Below are 15,968 nucleotides of genomic sequence, written 5' to 3'. Positions count from 1 at the left end.
CTGAGCTTGATAAGGTTCCTTAAAGCTGACAAACAAACTTCAACAGATGTATCTTGCAAACAGCAAGAGACAGAACTTAGAAAGCTCAGACCTAGCAAAAGTGCTTTCTAACTTTATTGTGAGACCAAGCTGTTCCTGGAAAATGCAAACACCCCCACCACATGACACTCCCTGAAATGATCTTGTAAAACGGTTGTTCCAAGAAGCCCAAGAAATGAAAACAGCTAGAATATAAGGAGATTGCATGGTGTGTGTGTGCGCGCGCATGCGCAAGAGCACCATCTTGTTCCTATGGAAAATCCACATTCCATTCAGGGCAACTTTGAGGGAGAGTTAAATGCTAGTGGTGGACATTCAAGTTGGCAAAAACATATTGCAGCTAGGTAAAAGGAGCAGAGTAGAGTTCTTCATTGGCACCACTCATCTCTCTTGGCCCTCTGGTCCCTATGTTAGTGGTACCAAGTGCAAATAAGGGAGTTTTGCATTAAAATGCAAACAAAATCAGATTCCTCCCCTATTCATGTTTATCACATACCATCAAGCAAGGCAACCTTTAACATTGACAAGAAATGCATTTTGCACTCAGGTTGTGTTCTCGAGAACAAAACATAGCAAGAAAACCCATTCTCAGACAAATGGGGTTTCTCCCACCTGCTTGTAAGTCACATCTAACCAAAGGGAGATTAGTTTTAAGCTACAGCCACAGGAGCTGCTCTTTGAAGTGCCACCTGCTCCACATCCATCGTTCTTATGTCTACCGACTACTGAAGCACAACTCTCCTTGTGACAAGAGGATGCTAACAGAAACCGCCATAAATTGGTGGCACCCAACAGGCGTAACAACTCACCCCCCCCCCCGCCACCGCTTTTTTTCTCTTTTTATGTTCATGGTTTGCCTGCATTATTTATTATATGCCTCACACACAAATTTAAGGCTGTGGGATTTCCTTTTTCCACCCTTACTTTGTTTGGGTATGCCCAACGATAAACAAATACTAGGATAAATTTGGTACTTGGTTTTAATGAAAAAAGGGGGGAAGCCACCATGCTTTTCAGGGCAGAATAGTAACTATCAAATAACAATTGTATAATATATAAATGCATTAATGTCAAACTGTTTACTAAATGATTTAGATTAAAAAAGAAAGAACCCAATTCAATGCATAATCAAGACAATATCTTGCAGGTTAAGTATGTGAACATAAGCCAAGAAATAATTATTATATACAGTTATGTGGGAAGAATAAAGCTCTTTATTTATGTGTTTTATCTATGACAGTGCTTTTGTGTGTGTGGTAACAATGAATGGGTGCCAATTGCAAATAAATATTAGGAAAGCTTGGCAGTTTCAAAGCCTTTAGCTTTGTTCACCAAAAAATAAATAAATGAGCTAAACTGGATCACTCGCTAGGAAAACCATCGGAACATATTCCTATGCAAATTACTCTAATTTTCCGATTCAAAAATTTTCAGGAATCTGATATCATTGATTATATGGAATATAAATAATAAAAGGTTGAATGGTGTGTCCTGACCACTTTGGCCACAGCACCAGTGGCATGCGGCCCCTGGAAGGCTCCTCATGAAAAACAGTGGCTCTTGGGTTGAAAAATGTTCCCCACCCCTCTTTCTGTAGTCTTGTTCCAAATCAGGAAATAAACTCATATCTCTATTGTAGCACTAGAGTCAGAGATGGAAAAACCAAAACGCTCATGGGAAGGGGAGCAATCCTAAACAATGCCTGAGGGTAGGGCACTCATGCCTTGAAGAATACAGGGTTTTGCTTCTGGCCTCGCCGCCCAACATTTTGTGCTTCCCTTCTAAGGCTGTGTGTATTGAGTATGGAATTCTGAAGAAGAACTCCTATGAGTGAGCAGCCTGGGTCTAGCACAGAAGCATGATGTTGGGGTGAAGCCAGCAGTGAAATCCCATTTCTCTACCATGCAAAAGCCATGTACGATGTTACAGCTGGGGAAAGGCCATAGCTCAGAGCCCTGCATGCAAAAGGTGCCAGGTTCAATCACTGGCACCTGCAGGAATCGTTGGGCACAACCCCAGTCTGAAATCCTGGACAGCTGCTGTCAATACTCAGCTAGACCAATCAAGGGTGTCACTCAGTATAAGGCATTCATGTTCACAACACATGAACAGAGAAAGCATATAAGGGAAAACTCTTCTCCCTGAACCTGTAGTGTTCTGTGCAGAGCAGGCTGGGGGACCTGGGGACCTCCAGAGGCCGCTGAGGCACAACTGTCACCTTCCCTGACCAATAACCCCTGGAGGGTGACAGGTTCTCCATCCCGGATGGGAGCCCCCACCTGCAACCCAGGCTCCAGGGGCAGGTTTGCTGCTGCCCAGGAACCTAAATAAATTCCCGAGTAAGATAGACACTGAAGCAACAGATATGATGCTAACCTGAGTAGTGTTGTTCTGTGTTCACTTTGAAATGGAAAATACAAAAGTTTCTGGGAATTTAATTATGATGCTACTGTTGCCGCTGAGATGAACCCTATCAAAATACTCGCCTGTGTTTACTCAAGATTACCATTCACAGTATACCCATTTATGCCATGTGGAATGACTTCAACAGAGACATCTGCAGTTTATGTTAGCCTCTTGAGCACATTTACAGGTTGACAACAAAGGCTTCCTGAAGCAGGATTGTCTATGAAGACAAGAGGCTGGAAAAGGCTCCATTTCATGAATGACATTCCTGTTGTTTCATGCCGGCTCTTCCAGAGGTGTTTCCTCTGAGTCCCCAGGTAATGACAGCACCAGACCGACTTTTTCTTGACTGTGAGAAATTTGCACACATGTTACCTCATCCATATGCTTTCACTTGGACATATTGTAAATATTATGGTGCATACTGAGGCACAGTTATACCTGGACAAAAATCCTCTCTCAATCAAAGGGTTATTTATTTATTTTTGCTTTTACTGTATCTCAGATATAATCCTTGTCCAGCTGGATTACCCATTAAGAACATAAAAAGAACAAATATTAGCTAGCCATTTAGCATAGGTAGAATAATTGCTCACCTGAGCACAAACAGAACAGCTGTTCCTGCCTTCCTAAAGTTTGGGGGTCAACCACTAAACCTGACAAGCAGTATGGTTAAGACATACCAAAGAAAGCAATTCTCCGTACAAAATATAATTTATTGAAACAGACTTTTGTGAGGGCTGGCAGCCTAAATAGCTTTAGAAATAACCTATACAATTAAAAAATAAATAAATGCATACTATTACAGTACTTTTAAGCAATGTCAAAGTGAATGTAAGCAGCTGGCCTTACACACTGTGAGGGCCGTGATAATTACCAGAGTTAAAAGGTTTCACATTCTCAACTTTCAACTCTATAACATTTCATGCAATAACCTGTTGAGGGGAAAGGGGGGGGGGACTCATTAGCTTCTTAGAAGTCATGAGATAATTTACTCTGGTGCTTGGAAGAGAGGGCAGGTTTTCTACTTACCAAGAAAAGCTGTGAGCTTTTCATCTTGCTACTGTAGAAGACCTGTGGCCTTTTCTTCTCAGTTCCACTTAATGCTTTGTTTACTTCAGTACATGACATGAGGTAGCTCAATGGTGAAGGCAAGCCACACAGAAAGCAAAAATCTGTACTGCCTAGAATGCCATTTCAGAAGGTTTCCCTGCTACTTAAAATTGAATAGTGTTAAGTTTATGAAAAGTACATAGCAAAGGATTGACTTGTGCAACATGGATGCAGCCACTTATTCTCTCTCATAAAATTGCAGAAAAGACTTAACTTTTCACCATACGTTCTCAAGCTGGTGACTTAATGTGTTCTCAATGTTTCTGCGTCCTTGGTGTTTTTAGTGAGCTCATGTGGATTCACAGGCCGAAAGGTTACACTAACAGCTTATCCTCTTTGTTATTTTTCCCCTCCAAATGTATTTTTGCCCCACATCCGCAAGGCTTTCTTCCACTTACGCATAAACCAGCTGATAGTTATTCCCTTGCGGCATGCAGAAATGCATATGTATTTTAAAAGGCATTTCAAATTATATCCATTTTAGTCAAAGCTTCAGAGCGCTATAGTAATTATTATTAGCATTGCTGGGGGGTGCATTTATAGTTGGAAAAGAACATAAGGAGAGCCTGCTTAAACAGCCAATGGCCCAGCATCCTGTTTTCACAATAATGCCTAGAGTTCAATTATGTGCTGTGTGAAGAAGTAATTACTTTTATCTGTCTTGAATCTTCCAAAGTTCAGCTTCATTGGATGTTGCGGTAAGGAAAGTAAAGGCAAAATGCACTGGGAAAGTGTGGTGCTGGGTAACGTTTCCCTGCAAGCAAACCAGAACGAATTCTCAATAAACCACCAAAGCCATAGAACCTCCCCACAAACTTGGGCAAACCAATCAGGATGAAAGCTCAATAAGCAGGTTGTCTAGAAGTTAATATCGTAGAGTCAAGCCAGGCTTCTTTGTGTCCGCTTTCCCTCACCTTGGGAGAAACTAGGCAATCAGTCTACTTGAAAATCTCAGTGTGTAAAGAAGTTTGAACTAGTTGCTCCAGCTAAACTGCGTGGCTCTCACAATCCACTCCTATACCGATAATTCAGGATAGTTCACCACTTTTACTGTGTGCACAGCTTTCATGTGCCTGTGCACATGAATCTGGCCTTTGAAGAGTTTGTAAGTAAACTGTTTTTAACTTACCTAACATGTGATCTTTTCCTATGGTTGGGGAAGAGGGAAACCTTGGAAGTGAATTTTTTAAAGGTTCAACAGCCTATATTTCTGCATATTTTGTGATTGAAAATCTCTGCTTGGCTTATCTTATATTGAAAGGGATATACCGGTACATATATACCACAGCATAGGCTTTCAAAGGATTGCACGCTGAGCAAAGGAATACTAGTGCAAAAGAGAAAAGGAAAAAAGGCAGCACCACATATTGACGGAATACAGCAAATGTATGAAGTAAGTCTTTGGATAATAAGAATCCACAAGGGAAAAGAAGAATGTCCATCTAAAATGCACCATATGCCTTCTGATTCTCAAGCATAAAAGGATGAATTTCTGAAGATAGCCAAGGTCACACTTCACTGTTGTATGGATCCAGAAGCATATGGTTTATGTCAGCTAAAGCTCTTGAGTTTGTTGTGGTGGTTTAACACTTTGAACCTAATCTTCGTAGTGGAGTCATTTTTTTATTATTATTTTTTTGCTTCCCTGGCATTCTTCACATAAAACAAGGCAAACAAATTGTCCTTTGACAGAACTCCTCTGTTATATTTCTTAATACAAAGTACCGCATAATAATACAAGAGATTCAAGTCAAGAATACAGGTACTCTAATATCTGTCTCTGCCTGTAGGCTGCAGCAAAATTGATACCAATGCAGTGGCTGTCAGCAATAGACATGTGAAGTTTAATAGGAAAATTCTGTGTTAATTCCAGAAAACTGTTTTTATTCATGGGAATAGCCCAACTGGATCAGGCCAATGGCAAATCTACTCCAGTATCCTCTTCTCATCATGGCCAATCGGGTGCCTATGGGAAGCCCAAAAGCAGGACTTGAGCACAACAGCTCTCTCCCCTCTTGTGATTCCAAGACACTGGCCTTCAGAGCATATTGAAGGTAGAACATCGTGGCTAGTAGATATAAATTTGTCTTTTAAACCCATCCATTTTTATATCACTGAATTTTGGTACAATTTTATAGGGAGTTCCATAAAATGCATCATCTCCTTAATACATGGTCTGATAATAATATTGTGATTGCAATTTGTTTTAAGCTGCTTCTAATCTTGCATTTTAAATTGACGCAGCCTGCCCTGGGATCTCAGCATGAAGGGAGGGTAATTAATAACAATGAAGACAACGATGTCAGAAGTTCATAGCTCAAGAATGAGGAAGAGGGGCCAAATAAGCAAAGGGGGGACAGGACAAGCTGGGTCAGAGATGAAGCTGACAAGACATCAGTACAATGCGAGAAAAGGACTGGCTAGTCCAAATCTGGGAATCATGCACCCAGTTTCTTAGTGACTGCACAAAAAGCCCATACCAGGAACAACATCAACAGCATCCTTTGGGGAACATGGTTCTTGATCAAATGTGGAATGCAGTGCAAAGAAGCTTGTAACCTGGCAGCACTGCATTAGGGTACTTGGCAATGAATGCTCCCACATAAATGTATATTACGCCCTTGAATTTTACCAATCATAAAATCAGATGTAGACATAGCTATAGATATATAGATGGAAAAACTTAACTGTATTGGACTTCTGCTCCTGGAGCTGATTTTTTTAAAATAAGTGACACAATGAAATGGCAAAATGTAGCAGAACAGTTGTTGTCCCATCAATGCCAAATGACTTATTCATTCTAGCTGAAGCTTTATATGCAAATGGTTTGTGAAATATAATTGATGTGGACATAGAAAAAAAATCTTTCTATCTTCTGCAGCTCGGACACAGTTAAAACATTTGTTTGTGCTATATGCACAGTTTATCAATTTAAAATATGACATAATATTTGGCTTCAAGAGAAAAAATGGCATATGAAACTAATAAAACTGCTTCTTTTTATTGCTTTTTACAGCCAATTGTTACACGTTATTCTTTGAATGCATGTTTTGCAAAATCCATACCATACCCTTTCAGTCTTTAACTTTTTTTCACTTCTGCTACATTTCCTTTAGAATAATTGCCATTTCCTGTAACAAACTGCTTATTGATATTGAAACGTTAACAAGGTGTTCCAAATTATTTACTAATTCAGTCATTTCCTTCTATGAATGTCTAATTTTAATTGTGTTCCTATGGGCTACGTGCAACAACTGATGAGTATTTTATTCAACAAGCCATGGGCTGACACTTTCTCTCCATTTCAGCTACTACAGAATGCAATTATATGAATCTAATTGCACAATCCAGTGCATGTTTACTCATTGGCTGCATCCAGCTATGTCAGACACAGAGCGGACCCATTAAAATTAATGGACATGACTAAGTTAGGTACATTAATTGCAAAGTGACAGATTCAATTTATTTGGCATGCAAGTAGAAGTCATCTCAAAGGTTCCCAATGGGGCTTTACCCCTCTTCTCTCCGACGCCTCCCCAAATCTGGTTTGGAATCCCAGTAACAGCATGCAGGGGGAGGAGGAAATCGTTCCTTCTAATGGAATTATCAGAAAAGTACAACACTGAATTGTTCCTTCCAGTGTTTCCTGTAACTTAGTTGGGTTCAATTGCCTGTGTTCAATGGGGATTACTTCCAGGTGAGCATACACAAGATTGCAAGCTAAGACTGCAAACCTTTAAGGTGACTGTACAACTACAACTAATCCAGAATGTGGCAGCTAGACTGGTGACTGGGAGTGGTTGCCAGGACCATATAACACCTGTCCTAAAGGATCTTCACTTGTTCTCAGTACGTTTCTGAGAACAATTCCAGGTGTTGGTGCTGACCTTTAAAGCCCTAAATGGCCTCGGCCCACTATACCTGAAGGGATGTCTCCACCCCCATCATTCAGCCCAGACATTGAGTTCCACCTCTGAGGGTCTTCTGGTGGTTCCCTCACTGCAGGAAGCAAAGTTACAGGGAACCAGGCAGAGGGCCTTCTCGACAGTGGTGCCCTTCCTTCGTAACAACCTCCCATCAGATGTCAAAGAGATAAAGAACTACACAACTTTTAGAAGACACCTGAATACAGCCCTGTATCTGGAAGGTTTTAATGTTTGACGTTTTATTATGTTTTTATATTTTGGTGAAAGCTACTTGTGGTATACTAAGACCGCTAGAACCTTCTCACACGTACTACTTGCAAGCCACGTGTCCGTCTGTCCCCCAGCTTATATTTGTGCAGCTGGTTATTGCTGAGTACAGAATCTTACATTTGTCCCTACTGAAATTCACTTTGTTAGTTTTGGCTCTGTTCTCCAATCTGTTAAGAATGGGGAACTACAATCCCTATTTCATTTCACTAGATCTATCTACACTTTTAAACTTGTTGTACAATCTCAACAGCAAGAGTCAAATCATATATCATGAATTGTCAGGCTTGGCCAGGGTCTTTTTGTCATTAATGAAATATTTAGCTAGATGCTCTAAAAATATGAACCACTGAGTGGCTTGCTAGCTTCTTATAGGTTTAGAGTTTTGTCATATTTTTGTGGCATTGCAGGGGGTTGGACTAGAGGACATAGATCTAAGATTCTATTACTCTATGATTCTCTCTAGCCAGCTAACCTATCAATTACCAGGTTTTGCTGACAAACTCCTCCAGTAAAGTTACCCCATGACCTGATATTAATGTTAGGTTGCACACTTAAACAAAAGCCTGATTGTTCATCAGTATGAACATTAAGTTTCAACCCAGCAGCCTGATCCGATTTTCTTACAAAGTTTTACCTAAATCTGCTTTCTAGTAAATTCAACTCACCTCTCTTCAATGGTTTCTAAATCATTCACCAAGCTTAAAATACACAACAAATCCCTGAACCTTCATGGTTATAATGGATGCAGAAAACAAATGTGGAGCTTGTTGTTTTCCTCAAGGGGTATTTAAAATGATTTATTTAAAATATGCTTCAAGTTCCACTTCAAGGGTGGGCTTATTATTATTATTATTATTATTATTATTATTATTATTATTAAATAGCAGGATATTTTCTGTTTGGGAAACATATACAGTACTTCTTAACTTATGTTCCTTCTGAGTTTACCAATAGCACAGGTAATCCAAATTACATGTAGAAAATTAGTGATGAGTTGTATAAAGAATTAATGTATTGAGGATTTCCTGCATAAAAACTCTGGCATGCCCATTTATTTGCTTTAGAATTTTGTTTCCACCTATTCGCACAGTATACTATGTGTGTCATTTATATACATTACACATATATAACCTCTGCCTTTCTCTTTCTTGCAGTGAGGGGCTTACCTTGAGCCAACCCACCTTGCCAAAACAGAGTTTAATTTCACATAGCATACTCCCTTGCTTCTCTTCAGTAATGAATCCCAACCAAAGCACCATTCCTCAATAACAAAAATGTGCCAGGATTTGTTGGCAGAGCAGTAAAATCAGCATGGGGTTATTTAACAGCACATGCATTTTCTAAAAGCACACATACACACACACACCAGCCAGACCCATGACATTACAGCTATGTTTTAAAAGCACATGTTTCTGCAACAGTTCTGTTAAGAATTATTTTTCATTTTCCTGTCATTTAATACTCTTAAGTGTCAGCATTGGCTTTGCGCGACACACAATGTATCTTAAGAGTCGAGGATAGGGAACACAGGAATGACAGAATCTGTCTTTTACCAAGTTGGACCACTGGCGCATCTTGTTCAGTACTGTCTACACACTGGCTAAAACTTTACCAAGGTATCAGACCCGGGACATTCCCAGCCCAACCTGGAGATTCAAGGGATCAAAGCAAGGGCCATCTGTACTACTGAGCTACAGCCCCACCACTGAGCTATGGACCTTCTCCAGAAAGGAACTAACACCTAACTCAACCCCAGGCCAGAGAGCTCTGCAGCCCATCCTCCACTAATGACCTAGGAGCATGATTGGGTGGTAGACCACCCACATGGTTTTCTGAGTTCCTCCACCTTCCTTTGAAACTTTTTCATTAGGATCAACCAATAGGGTGTGTTATCTACTGGGAGGCACTGCCAATGTATTACGTGAGCTGTTACCTTCATAAATTCAAGAGCTGCATGGGGCTGGAATGACACTGCTTAGATGTCATCTAGCTTGAGCCCCCCCCTTTTTGCTGTTTGTTTATACACAGTGGCGTACCAAGGGGGGTGATGGGGGTGGAGCGCCCCGGGTGACAGCCTGAGGGGAGGGTGACACTCGGCGCCACCCCCCCACTCCCAAGCCGCCGCCCTGCACGGTGGCGGCAACTTTTAAAGCTGCAGCGCGTGAGCAGCAGCACAGATGCCTTGCCGCTGCCACACGGAAGGGGTGCTGGCCGCTTGCGCCTGCCATCTTGGGTGGACTGCGCATGCATCATGACGTCAGGGTGTGTGTGTGTGCATGCACTAGGGAGCGGCTACCCGCCCCCGGGCGGTGCCCCCACGTTTGCCAATCCGGGTGGCAAAGTGGCTCCCTACGCCACTGTTTATACATATATATGTGTGTGTATATATGAGAAAGAATATATGGGAGAAGGCCCTTACAGGACCTCAGCCACAAACTATTAATGGCTTTAAAATTACGGACACTATTTGGCCGAGCCTACATGTGGCAGCTTACACTATTACCACAACTCTGCCTTTCACCAATGCTTCCAGGCATTTTTTTTTTAAATGTACAGTCTGAATTCAGCTAGGCTGGCAAAAAGGAAGCGTCTGAACTCAGCTCATGGGGTTGCCAAGCTGAGCTGAAGGGTTGCCAAGCTGAGCTAAGTGGTTGTGGGTTTTTTAAATGAAGTGTCTGCATTGAGCTAGGCTGGCAAAATGCAAGAGCCTGTAACCTTTTTTCTTTTGCAAGGTGCTACAGGCTGTCAGGGTGCTAATTACAAAAACGACCTTCCTTCCTTCAGCTTTAAAGTATGTTTCTGTTTCCATTTGAACTTGGATGTCTTTTGTGCTAGGTAAAAGCAGAAGACAGCTTTACTGCTTGATCCCAGGGCAAGGAGGAGAAGCAGAAGCAGGAGCAGGCAAGAATTTGTAGTTCAAGCATGCAATAATTCTTGCAAGTAGCACCCAACTTTTTACATACATGTATGCGTCCATGTAAGAGGCAGCAGCAGGGCCCACAACATCACACCTGCACATAACCCCTCTGGGTGGCCCTGCAAAGCTGACCACTGGGGCAGGGGCTGCCTCCTCATCTAGGGCACTATTTATCCTGTGGCTGGCAGAAGTAAAGGTAATTTAAGTATCAGGGATTGGACTGGAGCTGCACACCCAGCAGCAGAAAAGTGACACTCTTGAGTGATTCCCACTGAATCACCTGCCTACATTGATTGGGGGGGTAACCAGAGTGATGCTCTTGCATCCTTATTGGAACCAGCTCAGTTGGTAGAGCATGAGACTCTTAATCTGAAGGTGGTAGGTTCAAGTCCCATGTTGGGAGAAAAGATTCTTTTATTGCAGGGAGTTCGACCAGAAGACCCTCAGCCAGTGTGGCGTAGTGGTTAAGAGCGGTAGACTCATAATCTGGGGAACCGGGTTCGTGTCTCCACTCCTCCACATGCAGCTGCTGGGTGACTTTGGGCTAGTCACACTTCTTTGAAGTCTCTCAGCCCCACTCACCTCACAGAGTGTTTGTTGTGGGGGAGGAAGGGAAAGGAGAATGTTAGCCGCTTTGAGACTCCTTCGGGTAGTGAAAAGTGGGTTATCAAATCCAAACTCTTCTTCTTCTTCTTCTTCTTCATGGTCCCTGCCAACTCTACAATTCTATGATTCTATAATCCCTTAAACTGAGCCCAGAATTGCGTAGGTAGCCAATGAAACCAAACAGGGCTATCACCGTAGCCACATACTTCAGGCAGCCAGACCTAGACCACAATCTGGCAGAGGTATTTTGGATCAGTTGAAGCTAAACTGGATGCTCTTCAAAGGCAGCCACCACATAGACCATCTCATAGTAATCCAGCCTGGAGGTTGTTGAAGCATGAATAATTGTGGTCAGCCAGTCTTTTCCATGGGCTTCTCAACATCAGATCTCCAATTATTCACAGAAGATGTTCGTGTAAAAAGTGTGTGTGTGGGGGGGCCCTGGATGTTCACCAGCTATTCAGTGTTTTCTCCAAATGCAAATGATAAAACCAGAATGGAGTTGTATTAATTTAAACTTTAAGGGCATCAGTCGTGACATTTGCACCTTTGGACCCACTTGGAATCTCTCTACTTGCCTTTTAACTTGATAGAAAAGCTCAACAAAATATTCCTATTAAAATTACAGTACAGTGGTACCTCGGGTTACAAACACTTTGGGTGATAAACGCTTCAGGTTACAGACTCCGCTAACCCGGAAGTAGTACCTCGGGTTAAGAACTTTACCCCAGGATGAGAACAGAAATCGTGTGGCGGTCGTGGGAGGCTCCATTAGCTAAAGTGGTACCTCAGGTTAAGAACAGTTTCAGGTTAAGAACGGACCTCCAGAACGAATTAAGTTCGTAACCAGAGGTACCACTGTACTCCCCTTCCCCTTTGTAGCATGTCTGTGATCCTCAGCTGCTAGGACTCATTTGTTAAAAGTATGAAGAAGAATGCAATCTGATATAGCAGGCCTGTTGTAACGAATCGGACCTAAGTTAAGGGATTTTCAGAAACCCACGGTGTTTTATGAGTTAATGGGCACCCCAGTTTGAGTGGCAGGTATCTCATGGGAGGCGGGACATTCCGCTCTTTAAAAGGAGGGAGCAGCCGTTAGAGGAGAGTGGTGACTGGAAGAAGGAGGGCGTGGGTCCAGGATAGTGGTGGGTAGGTTAGGATAGGTTGAAGATGTGTATATGATGCTGAAAGAAAGAGTTTACACTGTTAGGAAACTAAGCTTATAAACGATTGCATTACTGAAACCGTTATGTTCTTAAAGGAATAAAGACTTGTTATTGTTGAGCTAAGAAAATATCGTCGTTCATTTGGTCCAGCAAGTTAAGTATGCTCATGAGGAGGTGAACTCAGGGAAAGGACAAAACTGACCTGCAGGGTGATAGTTTGTGTCTTGGAGTTCCCTCAGGAGGGGCTAGCGGGCGGAAACCTTGGTATTGCCACAGAGTTGCTAAGAGGGCTTAGCTATCTGATATAGTGAGGGATCTAATGAAAGAGAGACCAAACTGTAGGCACAGAAGAGTTTAACCCCTGAAGCCCAGAGCGGAGGATATAACCGGCCACGGCTGCTGGACAGGAAAACTCCCGTTACTAAGAGATCCCCAGATTATAAATAAAAGGGGATTGACATCACAGACGGACCTCAGAGGGACAGGTGGGGTGGATTGAAATTTGACCCAGAACACCTGATTAGAAATTCACTTAGTAACAAGGGGAGAGTGTGAAGTGGAGGTTCGTCGCTAACCCGGAAGTAGTACCTCGGGTTAAGAACTTTACCCCAGGATGAGAACAGAAATCGTGCGGCGGTCGTGGGAGGCTCCATTAGCTAAAGTGGTACCTCAGGTTAAGAACAGTTTCAGGTTAAGAACGGACCTCTGGAACGAATTAAGTTCATAACCAGAGGTACCACTGTAGCCTACTCCCCTTCCCCTTTGTAGCATGTCTGTGATCCTCAGCTGCTAGGACTCATTTGTTAAAAGTATGAAGAAGAATGCAATCTGATATAGCAGTCCTGTCCTGTCTCTTTTTCTGCTCTATTAGATGCAGCAGCCGTTTCGTGTTCTGCCGCCTCCTAATGGCAGCCATTTTGTGACTGCTGCTCATGGCACTTCCTCAAAATTCCAAACGTGCCCGTTGGCCCAAAAAAGTTTGGCAAGCTCTCTACTAGGCCAAAGAAAAGTTGACAGTGGGCTCTGTCACTCTGCCTTCTCTCTCTCTCTCTCTCTCTCTCTCTCTTCGGTGGAGCCTGTTGAAATTGGGGGCATGATTAAATTTGGAGTTACGGTTGCTACTGAGGATCTGTGGGAGCAATGCCGGATTTACGTATAAGCTAAACAAGCTATAGCTTAGGGCCCCACTCTCTTGGGGACCCCCCAAAAAATTTAAAGGGGAAAAAACTGGATGTACATTTCCAAAATATGATAAAAAAAACAAATAAAATTGCTATAGATACCTATTAGGTCCATAAATTACCATATAGTATATATTAAAACATAAAAACAGCAACAATTTGTTGTTGACATATAAAGGGCCCCATTACTTTCAGTAGCTTAGGGGCCCATCAAACCTAAATCTGGCCCTGTTGGGAGTCATCTCTACAGAAGTCTTTCTAAATTGGGCCAAGTGGAGTTTCTATAGCACACTGGGAACACACCAGCTTGAATGGGATGGTTGATGTTGTGGGGTCAACTGCCAAGTCTCAAATACCATAGTATTTGACTCCATGAAGAACCCACTATCTGACAGAAACTTGGGGGGTGTGGATGTGTAGAAAGGAAGGGTTTTTTCTACCCCATTCATTCCACTCCCTATGAATTACTGTGAATTTACATTTGTTTTTAAATGTTTATTCCAAAGAAATGAAATACTTGTTGTTGTTGTTGTTGTTGTTCAGTCGATTAGTCGTGTCCAACTCTTCGTGACCCCATGGACCAGAGCACGCCAGGCACCCCTATCCTCCACTGCCTCCCGCAGTTTGGCCGAACTCATGCCAGTTGCTTTGAGAACACTGTCCAACCATCTCATCCTCTGTCGTCCCCTTCTCCTTGTGCCCTCCATCTTTCCCAACATCAGGGTGTTTTCCAGGGAGTCTTCTCTTCTCATGAGGTGGCCAAAGTATTGGAGCCTCAACTTCAGGATCTGCCCTTCCAGTGAGCACTCAGGGCTGATTTCTTTAAGGATGGATATGTTTGATCTTTTTGCAGTCCATGGGACTCTCAAGAGTCTCCTCCAGCACCATAATTCAAAAGCATCAATTTTTCGGCGATCAGCCTTCTTTATGGAATGAAATACTACCACCCTTTTAAAATGCTGTACTGTGCATATGGATGTAAAAAGTTCCTAGAACTGCTAGCAAAACAAACTTTTGTTTAACATAATGCACATGAGCAACTATCTGCTTTTTTGGTGTAACAACAGTTTGAGACTCAAGCTTTGCTTGCATTGAAATTTGTACATGCAGTTCTTAAAAGTAAGGCTATAAAGCGATAAGAGTAATATCCAAAATGTTAACAAATACCGGAGATTAAGAGAAGAAAATAAATGGGTAAACATCTATAAGGTTCAACCAGAGGATACCAGAATCCTTAAAAAAAAAATTGCATCGGATGGACCATTACAAAACATGAACCCAAAAAGTAACCTGATTCTTCATTGATAAAATGTCCTTTCCATTGTTAAAACAAATATTGGCTAGAGTACTTAGAAAAGTAAATAAGCAAACAAATGGGGACCTCATAATAACATGTTCTCGTCAAGACAGAGTTTTAGTGCTATAGTGCAGGCAGGAAAGAAAGAAAAGATGGAAGAGAGCCAGCCAAATATATTTTGGCACATGAAGCAGAAAAGGCAAAATAGCATCATCCCAGCAGCAAACAAAAATAGGAGGACACAATTAAATTGGTGGAAGTTTGCTAAAATCATTGGCCTCTAAAATCTGTGACCCATGGCAACTGATTTAATCTGCCTAATGCTAAATGCCAGTCCTGGCTTGCCATAACAGAAAGTTTCAATATTTGCAGAGTGGGAAGAGATTGCTTTCTCAAAGACATTTAAATTTATTGGCACCCGAATAGTCGGATTATATAAAGGGGAGAATTTTGAACTGGGAAAACTAGCAGTGTGATGATGAGCTCAAGTATGTTTACTCAAAAGTAAGGCCCAATGATTCAAATGGGAAAACTTAATAAGGGAAATGGGAAAACTTAATCAGCACCGTATTTAGGGTGGTGCTGCGAGCGGTTCCCCCACACAGGGCACGGAGCCAAGTGGGCACAAAATTGAGAAGATCATTTTTGGGGGCACCAAATTATGAACTTCAAACAGGGTACCATATTACGAAAGATTACCAAAGTCTGCCCCCGGGGCAATCCTATAGCTTGTTTAGCTTATATGTAAATCTGGCACTGCCCCAGGCCACACCTGTTCTTCAACTACACCTCACGCCAACCCTACTTCACAAGTCCTGAGAGTGCTTGTCCTTGAACTCTGATAATGCCTTTTTGGCTGCCTGTATTATTAAAGATAGAAAAGGGTGTGCATGTGGAAACGAGCTCACTATTCCATGCATGACTTTGTCCAACATTGCCTCTGGCTCCACTCACCCCTGGCATGTGGCTCCCATAAGTTTTCCCATGATGGAATGTGGCCCTTGGTCATGGGCACAGCCGGGATTTTTTGTTGGGAGGAGGGGGGCA

This window comes from Lacerta agilis, chromosome 5 (assembly GCF_009819535.1).
Source record: "Lacerta agilis isolate rLacAgi1 chromosome 5, rLacAgi1.pri, whole genome shotgun sequence".
Taxonomy (NCBI): Eukaryota; Metazoa; Chordata; class Lepidosauria; order Squamata; family Lacertidae; genus Lacerta; species Lacerta agilis.
The sequence above is the reverse complement of the archived record's forward strand: the minus strand, read 5'-3'. Positions refer to the sequence as shown.